The following is a 13751-nucleotide window of genomic DNA, read 5'->3' as shown; positions in this document are numbered from 1 at the left end:
AACACTGGGTTAGATGATAAGTATGTAGCACCAATGTTATCACACCAAAGCACTGGAGAGTGAACTGAAGGAACTCGCAACTCCCTCAGCAAGGACTGAACCCAAATGATCTCAGCTGTCGCATCATCAACTGCTTTGTACTCGGCTTCTGTGCTGCTGCGAGACACCGTAGTCTGCTTGCGAGCATTCCAGGCAATCAAGTTGGGACCAAGAAACACTGCATACCCCCCTGTGGATCGCCGGTCATCAGGACTATCAGCCCAGTCAGCATCAGAGAAGGCCGAGATCTCATAAGACGGCGCACACTGGAGAAGCAAACCATGAGATGCAGTGAGGCATATATATCGCAGAATGCGCTTCACAGCGGACCAATGGGATGTCGTGGGCGCATGAAGAAACTGACAGATACGGTTGACTGCATAAGAGACATCTGGTCTGGTGATAGTAAGATACTGCAGGCCTCCAACAAGACTGCGGTACTTAGTGGCATCATCAGAGGAGAGATGGTCACCATCAAAAGCAGACAACCGATCAGTGGCAGACATAGGAGTAGCGACAGGTTTACACTGCAGCATACCAGGACGACGCAACAAATCCAGAGCGTACTTCTTCTGAGTAAGAGTGACTCCAGCAGAAGACCGTGACACCTCCAGACCAAGGAAGAAGTGCAGAGCACCGAGATCCTTAACAGCAAAATCACCACTCAATGCAGCCACAAGGCGGTCTGCCGCATCATCTGAGGAACTGATGAGAATAATATCATCAACATAGACCAGTAAATACATCGTAACCTCAGGGCGTTGAAGAAGGAACAGTGATGTGTCAGCAGTAGAAGGAATGAACCCAAGTGCTCGCAAAACCGAACCAAGACGTGCATGCCAGGCACGGGGAGCCTGCTTAAGACCATAGAGCGCCTTAAAAAGACGACAGAGATGATTAGGACGTGCAGGATCCACAAACCCTGGTGGCTGACGCATATAAACCTCCTCCTCCAGAACTCCATGCAAAAAAGCGTTCTGCACATCAAGCTGACGGAGAAACCATCCTCGAGTAACAACAAGGGATAGTAGCAGACGAATGGTAGTAGGCTTGATAACTGGACTGAACGTGTCTTCATAGTCAAGACCATACCTCTGTTTGAAGCCCTTAGCCACTAACCTTGCCTTGTAACGCTCAATGGAGCCATCAGCATGCCGTTTAACTTTAAACACCCACTTAGAGTCAATGATATTGACCCCAGACACTGGAGGAACAAGTTGCCAGGTGTCATTCTTCAGCAATGCTTGAAACTCCTGTTCCATTGCGACACGCCAGTGGGAAATGCCTAGTGCAGCCTGAAAGTGGCGAGGCTCAGCAGTGGGATCCGCAGCAGCATGAGCCATGCACGCGGCGAGCCACGCAACAGTCCCATCGGTCCGGATCTTAGGCTGAAAGACACCGGTCTGACTGCGCGTGCGATGTCGAGGAGCAACAGGTTGTGGTGACGACGCAGGGCATGATACAGGCGACGAAGAAGGCGACCCCGAGTCGCCAGGGCTCGCGCCGGAGCCACTGGGCGTCGGGGAGGCGGGCGGTGTGGCGCCCGACACGGCCACGTCGCCCAGGCCCACGCCGGAGCCGCTGAGCGCCGAAGAAGCAGGCGAGCCTGGGGTGGCCGGCCCATCGGGAGCCGAAGCCGGCCCAGGCGAGCCTGGCGTGGCTGGCCCAGGAGCAACCTCCTGCGAGGCTAGCTCGGGCAACTCCCACGAGGCGGGCGAGGACGCCGCTCGCGGAGCGGGGTCGGGCGATGCCCGCGAGGCAGCCGCGGGCGCAGCTCTTGCGGGTTGCGGTGTGCCGCCCGATATGCATGCCCCATGCACGCGATCGTCCTCCGGACGCGCCGGTGCTTGTTCTTCAAGGAGCTCGAGACGAGCGCCACGGCCAACACCTGCAGCATGGTTAGGGAGCAACACAGGAGCATATGCAACATCCACAAATTGATCAGGCAGAGGTGTGGTAGAAGAAGCGTCTGGCATAAGAGTGATAGAGGTATTCGGAAGTGCACGGAGGGGAAACACATTCTCATCAAAAACAACGTCACGAGAAATGTAAACGCGATTGGTGGGAACATGTAGGCATTTGTACCCTTTGTGAAGGGAACTATACCCAAGAAAAACACACTTTTTCGACCGAAACTCTAGCTTATGTTTATTATATGGACGCAAATGAGGCCAATAGGCACACCCGAAGACTTTGAGAAAGGTGTAGCCTGGGATTTCATTGAGCAAGAGTTCAAGTGGGGTTTTCATATTCAGTAGTCGTGAAGGAAGCCTATTGATCAAAAAACAGGCAGTGGAGAAAGCATCACTCCAGAACCTAAATGGTACGGAGGCATGAGCTAACAAAGTGATGCCAGTTTCTACAAGGTGACGATGCTTACGTTCGGCAGTCCCATTCTGCTGATGCGTATGGGGGCAAGACACACGGTGTGTAATCCCAAGCTTGTTAAAGAATGAGTTGAGGTTGTGGTATTCACCCCCCCCCAGTCGCTTTGGACATGAATAATTTTCTAGCGAAGGAGACGCTCAACATGTGCTTGAAACTGGATAAACACATCAAACACATCAGATTTTTTCTTAATAAGATAGAGCCAGGTAAACCGACTGTAAGCATCAATGAAACTGACATAATAATTATGGCCACTAACAGACGTTTGGGCATGACCCCATACATCGGAAAAAATAAGCTCAAGAGGATGTTTCACAACACGACTAGACTCTGAAAACGGGAGTTGGTGACTCTTGCCCTGCTGACAGGCATCACAAATAGTTTCAGCAGTTTTATTTGACACAACCGGTAGCTCATGACGCTGCAACACATGATGGACTATGGGAGCGGCAGGATGACCAAGTCGCGCGTGCCAATGTGTAGGCGAGACACGAACACCACTGAACGCCTGAAGAGAAAACTGCATGGGAGGTGCGGTTGGCGCGTCAAGTGCATACAAGCCACGGCGAAGACGACCGCTAAGCAGAACGGCCCTCGTGTCCCGATCCTTGATAAAGAAACGAAAAGGGTGAAATTCAGCAAGGACATTATTGTCACGAGTAAGTTGTGGAACAGACAACAAACTACGCGAAGCAGTGGGAATACGAAGGATGTTAGACAAATGCAGTTTTCGTGAATTGTGTGCAAGAAGGGATGCCTGACCAACATGGGAGATGCGCATACCTGCTCCGTTAGCGGTGTGCACCTGATCATGACCACGATATGGCTCCTGGACCGAGAGCTTGCTCATGTCGTTGGTGAGGTGGTTGGTAGCTCCCGTGTCCATGTACCACGAGGGATCAATCGAGTAGGATGGAGTACGCCCGTGCTCATGACCCACCACCGCAGCGGCCGCCTGTTTTTCATTCCCCTTGCCATTGTTGCCGAGGCCAAGGAAATCTTGCTTGTAGCGGCGATGACAGCGAGAAGCTACGTGGCGCTCAATCCCACACAGCTGGCACGCCTACTGAGCACCACAACTGGGGCAGCAAGCCACCGGCCACGATCCCCCTGTGATGGACGGCGCGGCGCCCCGTGAGGGCTGAGATGTGCCCGCCGGCTTGGCAGGGAGCGATGGCTTCTGCGATTTGCCACGGGTTGCGGCGTTAGCAGAGGCAAAACTCGGAGTAGATCGACGCGCTTTGATGCGATGTTCGCGACCAAGGAGCCGCGCATACAGTTCCCGTGGCGGGAGAGGCGCCTCGCGCCCATGGACGTTCTCAATGAGATTGTCATAGTCATCATCGAGGCCATTGAGCACATGAGTGGTGAAGTCCTCATCTCCAAGGGGCTGGCCAATGGAGGCCAGCATGTCTGCAAGTCCTGACATCTTGTTGAAGTACTACGTGATGGTGAGGCCTCCAAGCTTGGTCTCCCCCAACTCAGTGCGGATAGAGTGAGCACGCGCCTGAGACTGAGAGGCAAAACTGTTGTGAAGTGCAGACCAAGCCTCCCGGGATGTCGCGGCAAAGATGACAAGCGACGACACGCTCGGAGTCAGCGAGGACTGGATGGCCGAAAGTATCGCTTGGTCTTGGGCCACCCACACATGATGAGCCGGGTGATACGGCGGCGGACACGGGATAGAGCCATCAACATAGCCCTCCAAGTAGCGACTCCATAGGAGAGGTAGCACCTGCGCCCGCCAGGATAGGTAGTTGTCCGGTGTAAGCTTCACCGGAAGAAGATGCGAGAAGTAGAACGGCGATGGCGCCGGAGCATAACCCGCATGAGGACCCATGTTCTGCCCATCATGGGGAGCGAGGGCCAAGGACGCCTCGTAGCCAGGACCGGAAGGGGCATCGACCGGACCAGGCGTGGCCACCGAAGACACGGCGGGCGCGGCGCCGTAGGCCGCGCCATAGGGTGACGGCGCTATCTGTGACGGCGGAGGCATCGGCCAGGTAGAAGGCATCGGTGGCGCGGCGCCGTACGTTGGTGCAGGGGCGCCGTACCACGAAGCGTAGGTCGGGGTAGCGCCATAGTAGGGCGGAGGGGCTCCGTAGGGTTGGGGAGCCGCCCCGTAGGCGGACGGTGCAGCGCCGCGAGAGGGTGGCGGCTCGAAGGCGAAGGTCGAGGGCGAGGCGCCACCAGTGGCGATCGGCGGCTGGGGCAGGCTCGGCCCGCCCTGCTCCTGCCCGCCCTGCCCGCCCTGCAGATGGCTTTCGGCGGGCAGCGACGGCTGCCGCCAAGCTGTGGCGAGCGGGGGAGATGCGAGGAAGGGCGACGAGGGAGCGACGGGCGCGCCAGCAGGAGAGGAAGCCGAGGCGGCAACGGAGTGCGCGGAGGCCATCGGGCTAGGCGGCGGCAGCGATCGGCGGAGGCGGCGGCGGCAGCAAGGGGTGCAGCGGAAGACGGTAACCCTAGTCTGATACCATGTAAGATTAGAATATTGGGGCAACTGCTCGACACCCTTGAGGGGTGCGGCTATCTCATTATATATAAGTACCAAAGGGTACAAGTACAAGTACAATACGTATACACAAGTCTACATATCCATATACAGTCTAACAAGCAGAATTAAAGCAACTAGTAGCTCCTAGTGGTGTAAATTTATATGAGCTTGTCAACTAAATCTAGCATGATTTTTCTGCATGTTTATGTGTATCGTCACCTGACTCCATAGGACAGAGCTGATCATGCAGTTTCCCAATTTGTGGATGTTCCTTGGTTCAAAGTTTGTTGAAGAGAAAGAATGTGTAATTTCAATCTTGCATACACCCCCTGTACACACATGTTTAATTTAAACTGCAAAAACACCTACATTTGTTTACAGAGAGAGTACTTGACTAGTTATCCAAAATTAAGAGGCAGAGTCAACTAAGTAACTTCTGAAAAGATACAGATTCATTCACAATATTTATGGCTGGAAAGAGATTCGTTCACTTCCGATCAACATTATGCTGTGTAAGATGAGTACTCTGTTCATCCGTCAGTGGCAGTTTCTGTTGTCTAGCTACTTTGTTCGCCATTGTTGGACAAGCTTCAGCATTCCTGCATGTACGCACGCACATCCGTATCTGACACGACCGATTCTTAAGGAGCACCTACATGTGGCTGTTTCGCTGATCCTAGATTTTCAGTTTGTGCACCGGCGCTGGCGCTTGTAATAATTTATATAAGCTGTGATCATTACTGGGCAATATGCAAGTACTATTATTCCTCGCTATTCAGCAGGCATGGTGAACTATGTTCATGGGAGCATGGAAATTATGTTGCTGGAAACCCATTTTGGAACTGTGTCACTGTAAATTAAAGACTGCGCTCAACGTATTCGTAATAAAATTCAGGAGTTGAGCCGTGCACCTGTTATTGTTTGTTTGGTATTGAGCTGAGCTGAGCCACGTCGGAATTGGAACGTATGAAGTTATCTTCTCAGTGATGTTGCTTGAGTGTTCATCCGATAATACAAAGTTCCTTTTTTGTCAGAAAACATATTTCCTTCTACGAAAAGAAATAATTGTGTTTTCTTTCTCACCTCTCCTGTCACACACACACACACAAAAAAGAGAATCCTTCCAAGGACTGGTTCAAACATTTATTTTGACTCAAATTTGCATCTATGAGTATTAAATAAATAAAAAATTGTACTCCCTCCGTCCGGAAATACTTGTCATCAAATTGAATAAAAGGGGATGTATCTAGACGTATTTTCGGACGGAGGGAGTATATATCAAACTTAGATTACTCTATTTGTTCCTCTAATGACAAGTGCAGGCCAGAAAGGCAGTTTTGTGATTAGTACAAAACATGTCAACACTGCTGGACGTGGAACAGAGTCATCTTCTGCCCCATTGTGAGGTTCAAACTACTATTTCTCTCGATTCACTACTGATTCATCAATTACAACCACAAATTACAGAGGATTATCAGAAAGAAGGGGATCAGAGGAAGGAGACGATGAACAGAAGTTCCGGTCCAAGCCCAATCGATCCCTGCCATCTCCCTTGTATTTCCAGTGCATGTCTCCCCGAGTCTTCTGAGCGGCCCAAGTCCAATAGCAGCAGCCCATTGTCCGGCCCAAGTGTGGAAGTAGTGTAGGTTGCTGACACCCATCTATTCGGCAACTGACAGTGTCCACTCATTCTTCAGACATGGCAATGTCAGTGCTACTGGAATTTCCACGAGGCATTCCTCGTCGCAGGCACAAGTGGCATTTGACAGGACCGGATTACACCAAGTCTATGCAGCCACTACAACATGGCAGGGGATTCCATTAACTGAGAGTTGGTTTTTTTTTTCCTACATACGATCGAAGACGACGTTGTCAGAAGATTAGCTGTGGCCTGTGGCTCTGGTTATCAAATGCAAATATGTAATTCAATGACCGCAGCGATTTCTTAGCAGCAAAGAGCAAAAAGAACTATCTATCCATGTCTTCGCATCCCTGGGCGTGCGCAATCCTGAAGGGGAGAATACGTTGACAATGCAAGTATGCAGCTGGAAACTCAACCCGGAATGATTTTGCTGTAAACTAAAACTGCATTTCAATAAATTCGTGATGAAATTGGGGACAACGATTTTTCAACGTAGTTTTATGGATCTAACATATGCAAAAAGAGAAAATGCTTGCAAACTAGCTTCTCAGTGAGAATCTTCATCCATAAAAATGCTCGGTGATGATCTTCTTAGTGAGAAAACTGTATGCTACTGCCAGCAGAGTGAAATACAAATCTCTTTACACAAATTTCTCTGAAATTTGTTCCTCGGAGATTGAAACCATCCGCGGACCACAGTACATATGAAGGGGGCAGGTAGTGCTCATCTGGTTGGAGGGGTCCTTCACCATGGTGGCAACTTGGATGAGGATAAAATGGGTTTTTGTTAGATGGATAACAAAACTTGGAATAGCTCAAAGCTTTAGCCTGGAAGAGGATAAAGAACGGATTGGACCTAGCTAGATGTGTTGGTTGGTGCTACTGTCCAACTTGGCAGAGGATACACCAGCAAAAAAAAAAAAGCTTGGCAGAGGATACAAAAAAAAACATGGAAGAGTGTAAAAGAAACACTCATCGTTCAAACCTGTGGTCCGGAAGAGGATTGGGAATGGTTGGACGGAGCTCAAAGCCTCAACAACCACCAGATAGTGGAAGACCAAATTGTGGTCTGGCATGCACGCTGATTATTCCAAGGCCAGACTGTGGACTCAAGTTTGTGAAGCCTTAGCTACCACCACATTAGAAGCAGCGCCCAAACCACCAATTTACTCCTCAGACCTACCACCAAATTGTGCGCTCAAACAACCAGTTTACTCATCAAAAGCCTCAAGACCATGGCGGAGGCTGTTGTCGGGCAGCTGGTGGTCACGCTCGGCGCAGCACTAGCCAAAGAGGCGGCCACCTACGGCGGAGCGCTGCTGTGAAAGGAAGCCACAGCCCTGAGGGGTCTCTTTGGCAAGATACGTCGGTCCAAGGAGGAGCTGGAGAGCATGCAGGCCTACCTGCAAGAGGCGGAGCAGTTCAAGGACACTGACAAGACCACCGCGATCTTCATCGGCAAGATCAGGGGCCTCGCCTTCCAGATCGAGGACGTCGTCGACGAGTTCAACTACAAGCTGGAGGACTGCAAGCACGGCAGGTTCACAGGCAAGATGAAGAAGCGGCTCAAGCATATCAAGACCTGGCGCCGCCTGGCAGCCAAGCTCCAAGAAATCGAAGCCCAGCTGCAGGATGCCAATCGAAGGAAGAAGGATTATGCCGTCACCGGCAGATCTGCTTCTGCTGCTAGATCGACAAGAGAAGGTCAAGCTTTGCACTTCACCAGGGATGAGGACCTTGTTAGGATCGAAGAACACAAGGAGGGGTTGATACAGTGGCTGAATGGAGGTGGTGATGATCCGGAGCGGAGCAGCAGCAAAGTCACCATGGTGTGGGGGATGCCTGGTGTTGGTAAAACCACTCTCGTTGATCATGTGTACAACACCGTGAAAGCGGATTTCGACGGTGCGGCGTGCGTAACTGTGTCGGGGAGTTACCGTATTGAGAATCTACTAAAGAAGATTGCCGCCCAGTTCAACATCACAGTCGATGTCACCACTGTTGAGATGAGAGGCCTAGCAAAATCCATCCTTAACTACCTTCAAGGTAAAAAGTACATCTTGATACTGGATGGTGTTTGGGATGAGCACTTGTGGTCGGAGATAAGGGATGTCTTCCCAACATCTAATTGTACCGGCCGATTTGTTATCACATCAAGAAAGCAGGTTGTGTTGGCAACTAGGGAGTCTGCATATGCAATTCACTTGGAACTGCTACAAGAACATTACTCCTGGCTGTTATTTACCAATGAAGCCTTTGGGAATGCTGATGACAAAGAGTGCCCGTTGGAGCTGCAGGAATTGGCTCGGAAGTTCATAGCAAAGTGTCAAGGCTTGCCTATTTCTATTAGATGCATTGGCCGCCTACTCTCCCTGAAACCCCCAATTTCCGCTGAATGGGAGGATGTGTACAGGGGTTTGGATTTACAGATGGCGAAAGATGTGATCCCTGATGCTCATATGATCCTAAAGGTCAGCTTGGAGGCCCTTCCATACAATCTGAAGAATTGTTTCATACATTGTGCATTGTTCCCAGATGATTATGTATTAAAGAGGATGAAGATGATCAGGCAGTGGATCGCGGCGGGGTTTATCTGGGAAAAAGATGATAGCAAAACATTGGAGGAAGTGCCAGAGGGATACTTGGTTTAGCTTGTAAACCGAAGCCTATTGCAGGTAGTGAAGAGGAATCATACTGGACGATTGAAACACTGTCGGATGCATGATGTCATACGCCTTCTTGCCCTCAACAAAGCCAAGGAGGAATAGTTTGGTAAAGTTTATGATGGCTCTTCTGCGGGGGTATTCTCTGTAGAGGGTGCACGTCGAATATCGGTCCAGGGGGGAAACCTTGAACAACTGAGCCAATCTGGTGCAACACATCTCCACGCGCTCCATGTATTTGGGAGGTATATCGATGTTGATTTGTTGAAGCCTATCCTAGCATCTTCAAGTTTGTTGTCAACGTTGGATCTGCAAGGAACTGGTATCAAAGTGCTTCCTAGTGAGGTATTCAACTTGTTTAATCTGCGTTATTTGGGTCTTAGAGATACCGAGATTGAAAGCCTACCTGAAGCCGTGGGGAGGTTACAAAACCTAGAAGTCTTGGATGCTTGGAAGTCTAACCTAACGTATTTGCCAAACAATGTTGTAAAACTTTATAAGTTGAGATACCTGTATGTGTGTACTTCCGGCACACCAGAAGATTTAAGCACACGTGGGGTCAAGTTTCCTAGTGGCATACAACGCTTGGGGGGACTGCAGGCTCTTTTTTCTGTCGAAGCAACTCCAGAGTTTCTGCGTGAAGTTGCAGCTCTGACACAGCTAAGGACATTTGGTGTCCACAACGTGAGAAACGAACACTCTGCTGACTTGAGCAATGCTATCACCAGAATGAATTATCTTGTTCATCTCCGAATACGTGCTACAGCTGAGAGTGAGGTGCTGCAGCTTGAAGGGCTATATTTACCCCCAACCCTTTCCGTGCTTGGTTTACTAGGGCATCTAGAGAAAACAACAATGCCTCAGCTTTTCTCTTCTTGGTCACACATTAATAGCCTCACTCGGTTGTACCTGGCATTCTCCAATATTGATGAGGAAACCTTTTCTGTCTGTGAATGCTACATGGTCTACGCTATCTTGAGCTATTGAAGGCTTTTGAATGGAAGAGGCTGGATTTTTACGCAGGGTCATTTCCGAAACTTGGTTATCTAAGGATATGGGTTGCAGCACAGCTCAACCAAGTTGCAGTAGAGGAGGGCGCGATGCAAAACCTTGTCGAGCTATGGTTCGAAGACTGTCCTGAGCTAAAGTTTCTTCCTGATGGCATCGAACACCTTGCAGCCCTTGAGAAATTGCATTTGCTGGACACATCAGAAGAGTTGATAGAGAAGCTCCGACAGAACAGAGATTCAGATGAATGCGGCGATGTAATGAAGATTAACCACACAAGGAAATGTTACAGTTGCACTGTCATAGAAAGGACTTTGGGAAAGGGTTAGGTGATCGTCGCTATTCACAAGGTCAGGGTTAGATGTTTCTTCGTTCTTGCATATATCATATGTTGGTGTTATTAAATTAGCAATTGGTAGCTGTGGCTACGCGAATTTGTTACGAGTTTGTCAGCGTGATTCCTTTCTCCATGTTGATTTCTATCTTCTTCAAGTACATAGCCTGTAATTGCACCAGTCATAGACAAAAACAAGTAACTGATCATGCAGTTTCCATTTTCCCCATATTAATATAACTTATACTGTATTTAGGATATGTGCGCTTTCCACCACCTGGGGTTCAGTTGCCGTGGACTTGAATCAGATTCCTATTTAAACTGTTCCTCCATGCTTTCTTGTTTAACGTTTGGCGAACAAAACTGATGTGTGCCTTTCATACTTATCCTAAAATTAGCCTGCCCTATTTACTAGCATTGATAAAGATACAGAGATTCATTCACTCCCCTGACTGACTGGCTGACTATTTTGCGATTATTATCAGGAACATTTCGCTCACTAGGGAGGAGACAAGGACGTTGAGGTGCTGTGGTTGTTACATCAGTTTCTCAATGAAAATCTGGGCTACTTCTTGTTACTACTGCTATATGTGGAGCTGTGTCCTGCTTTTTATAGAAGATAAGATCAGACTAGCTGTGGGTCGGGTTCTTGAAGGCAAATATAGAGACATTTCTGTGACCTGCTGACTTCCTAGCCGCAAAAAAGAAGAAAAAAATGTCAGCGCACAATCCTGAGAACATGAGAGGTCTACAACAATGCTGATGCATGTGATCCGCTTCTACATTACGCTAGCTGTGTGAAACTGCTATTCTGCTCATCAGTTAGTGGTAGATTCTGTTGGCTGGCTACTCCCTTTGGCATTGTTATTACACAAGCTTCAGCATGTATTCATGCATTTATCAATAAATATTTATTTTTCTTTTAGACAAAAATATATAGAGAAATAAAATGGGAAATGGAAGAAAAGAAGGAAAAACGAAAAGGAAATGAAAAACCCAGAAGGAAACTGAAAAATATTAAACCAGAAAAGAAACAGAAACCGAAAACCCGGTACATGCAGCACAAAAATGCGCCGCAGTCCATGTAGGTCACTCTGTGTGTGGTTCCTGTGCTATATACCTCTATATGCGGCAAATACCACTTGGGGTCCATCTTGTTTGTATTAAAAGTTATCATGATCGATCAAACTTTTGTTTGAACAGTGGAGGATGATGTGTACATTTAAGCTCCCAAACTAGTTGAAATCTGGTAGCACTAGTAGAAAAAGGGTCAAATGTGAGACACATTAGTCCCGGTTTGTAACAGAACCGGTGCCGGTTCCAACGGCTAGCCGGGAGGAGCTCTTTAATACCGGTTCGTGGCAAACCTTTAGCACCGGTTCGTGCCACGAACCGGTACTACTGAGAGTGGTGGCAGGATGTTGTCAGAGTGGGGCCCTTCCAGCACCTTTAGTACCGGTTCATGGCACGAACCGGTACTAAAGGTTGTCCTATATAAATCCTTCGTCCACCCGCACTCTGTTCTTCCCCCTTTCTCCTCTCCCTCTCTTTTGTTCTTCCCTTCTTTCTCTCGAGTTCATCACAAAATTTGCCCCAAATTTGTCAAGATTTGCAGGCCCTCATCCATTTAAATGATCACCAAGGTTAGCAACTTTGTCCTTTCATCTCTCATTGCTAGATTAGCTCTTGCATTGGTTTATATAGTGATTAATTGTGGGTTTTAGTAATTTGGGAGGAATTATATGTGGTAGTATTTGATTTATATGCAATTTGAGGTCAAAATAACACTTAGTTTGCATATGTAGGTGTGGTTTACTTAGTGCCTTCTAAATCTCCGTCGTAACCACCGTCGATCGCCCGCACCGTCCCGTCGCCGGCACCACCTTGTGGTGAGCCTCTTGTTCATGAAATTTTATATAAAAAAATGATGTTTGTGTGATTTGGATATATAGTTACTCGTATAATAATTATCTTACCCGTACGTTGTTTGTTATACATAGTGCCATGGTTTTGATATCCGTCCCCGTCGGCCCTCGTCCTTGTTATGATTCGGATGTGGTATATTCTCTTTTAAAACTATTTGTTGCATTTCGTGTTTATGACAAATAATTATGCCCATCAAGTTGACATAGATATTTTTATCTAGGAGGTATGTGAACCGGAAATTCCAACCGACCCTATTGTCGAGAGGTTAAATTTAGTTGAAAGAGAAAACGAGTACTTGAAAGAAAAATTGAAAAGAATTGAGGGGGAGAAGATGGAATTGGAGTTGCATGTTGCCGATGTCGTCGATGATCACAAGATCAAGATGGAGAAAATGCGCTTGAAGATTAGAAAGATTAGAAAATATGCCATCGATAGTGAGGCTTGGTATCATTATGCTGTTGGATCAATTGTTACCTTAGTTGCGATCTTGATCGCATTTGTTGTTGCATTTAAATGCTTTAGCTAGAGAGTTATTTGTTTGTTGCATTTAAGTGTTGTATGAACTTTATGTATGAACTTGTATTAATTTGGTCTATTCGGTGTTGTGTAATGAAGATGAGCCGGCAATGGATGTACGATGACCGATGCTCTCCCCAGTTCGTTGAGGGCGTGCATACTTTTCTGCTTGCGGCTGAGGCAAACAAGCGGGCGGATGGTTTTATGCCTTGTCCATGTGCTGGCTGTAAGAATGATCGCAATTACTCTACGTCAAGAACCATTCACGTCCACCTGTTTGAGTCCGGTTTCATGCCCCACTATAATGTTTGGACCAAGCACGGAGAAAGAGGGGTTATGATGGAAGACAATGAAGAAGAAGAGGACGACGACAGCTATCCTGGCCATGGGTTCCCTGAATACGATGATACAACAATGGGGGAAGAAGCTGAGCCGGTAATGCGGGAAGAAGCTGAGCCGGCAATGCGGGAAGAAGCTGAAGAAGAGGCATCAGATGAGCCCGTTGATGATCTAGGTCGGGCCATTGCCGATGCAAAGAGAAACTGCGCAAGTGATTTGGAGAAGAAGAAGTTGCAGCGCATGTTAGAGGATCACAAAAAATTGTTGTACCCGAATTGCGTAGGTGACAAGAAAAAGCTGGGCACCACACTGGAATTGCTGCAATGGAAGGCAGAGAATGGTGTATCTGACAAGGGATTTGGAAAGTTGCTGGTAATGATAAAGGATATGCTTCCAAAGGAC

General features: G+C 48.2%; 1 pseudogene; it reads left to right on the top strand.

Annotated features, from left to right (window-relative positions):
* Positions 1-7783: 7783 nt before the first annotated feature.
* Positions 7784-10567, top strand: LOC123084173 (disease resistance protein RPM1-like; annotated as a pseudogene).
* The last annotated feature ends 3184 nt before the right edge of the window (positions 10568-13751 follow it).

This window comes from Triticum aestivum, chromosome 1B (assembly GCF_018294505.1).
Source record: "Triticum aestivum cultivar Chinese Spring chromosome 1B, IWGSC CS RefSeq v2.1, whole genome shotgun sequence".
NCBI lineage: Eukaryota > Viridiplantae > Streptophyta > Magnoliopsida > Poales > Poaceae > Triticum > Triticum aestivum.
Note: the sequence above shows the minus strand (reverse complement) of the source record. Positions and strands in the feature narration are given on the sequence as shown.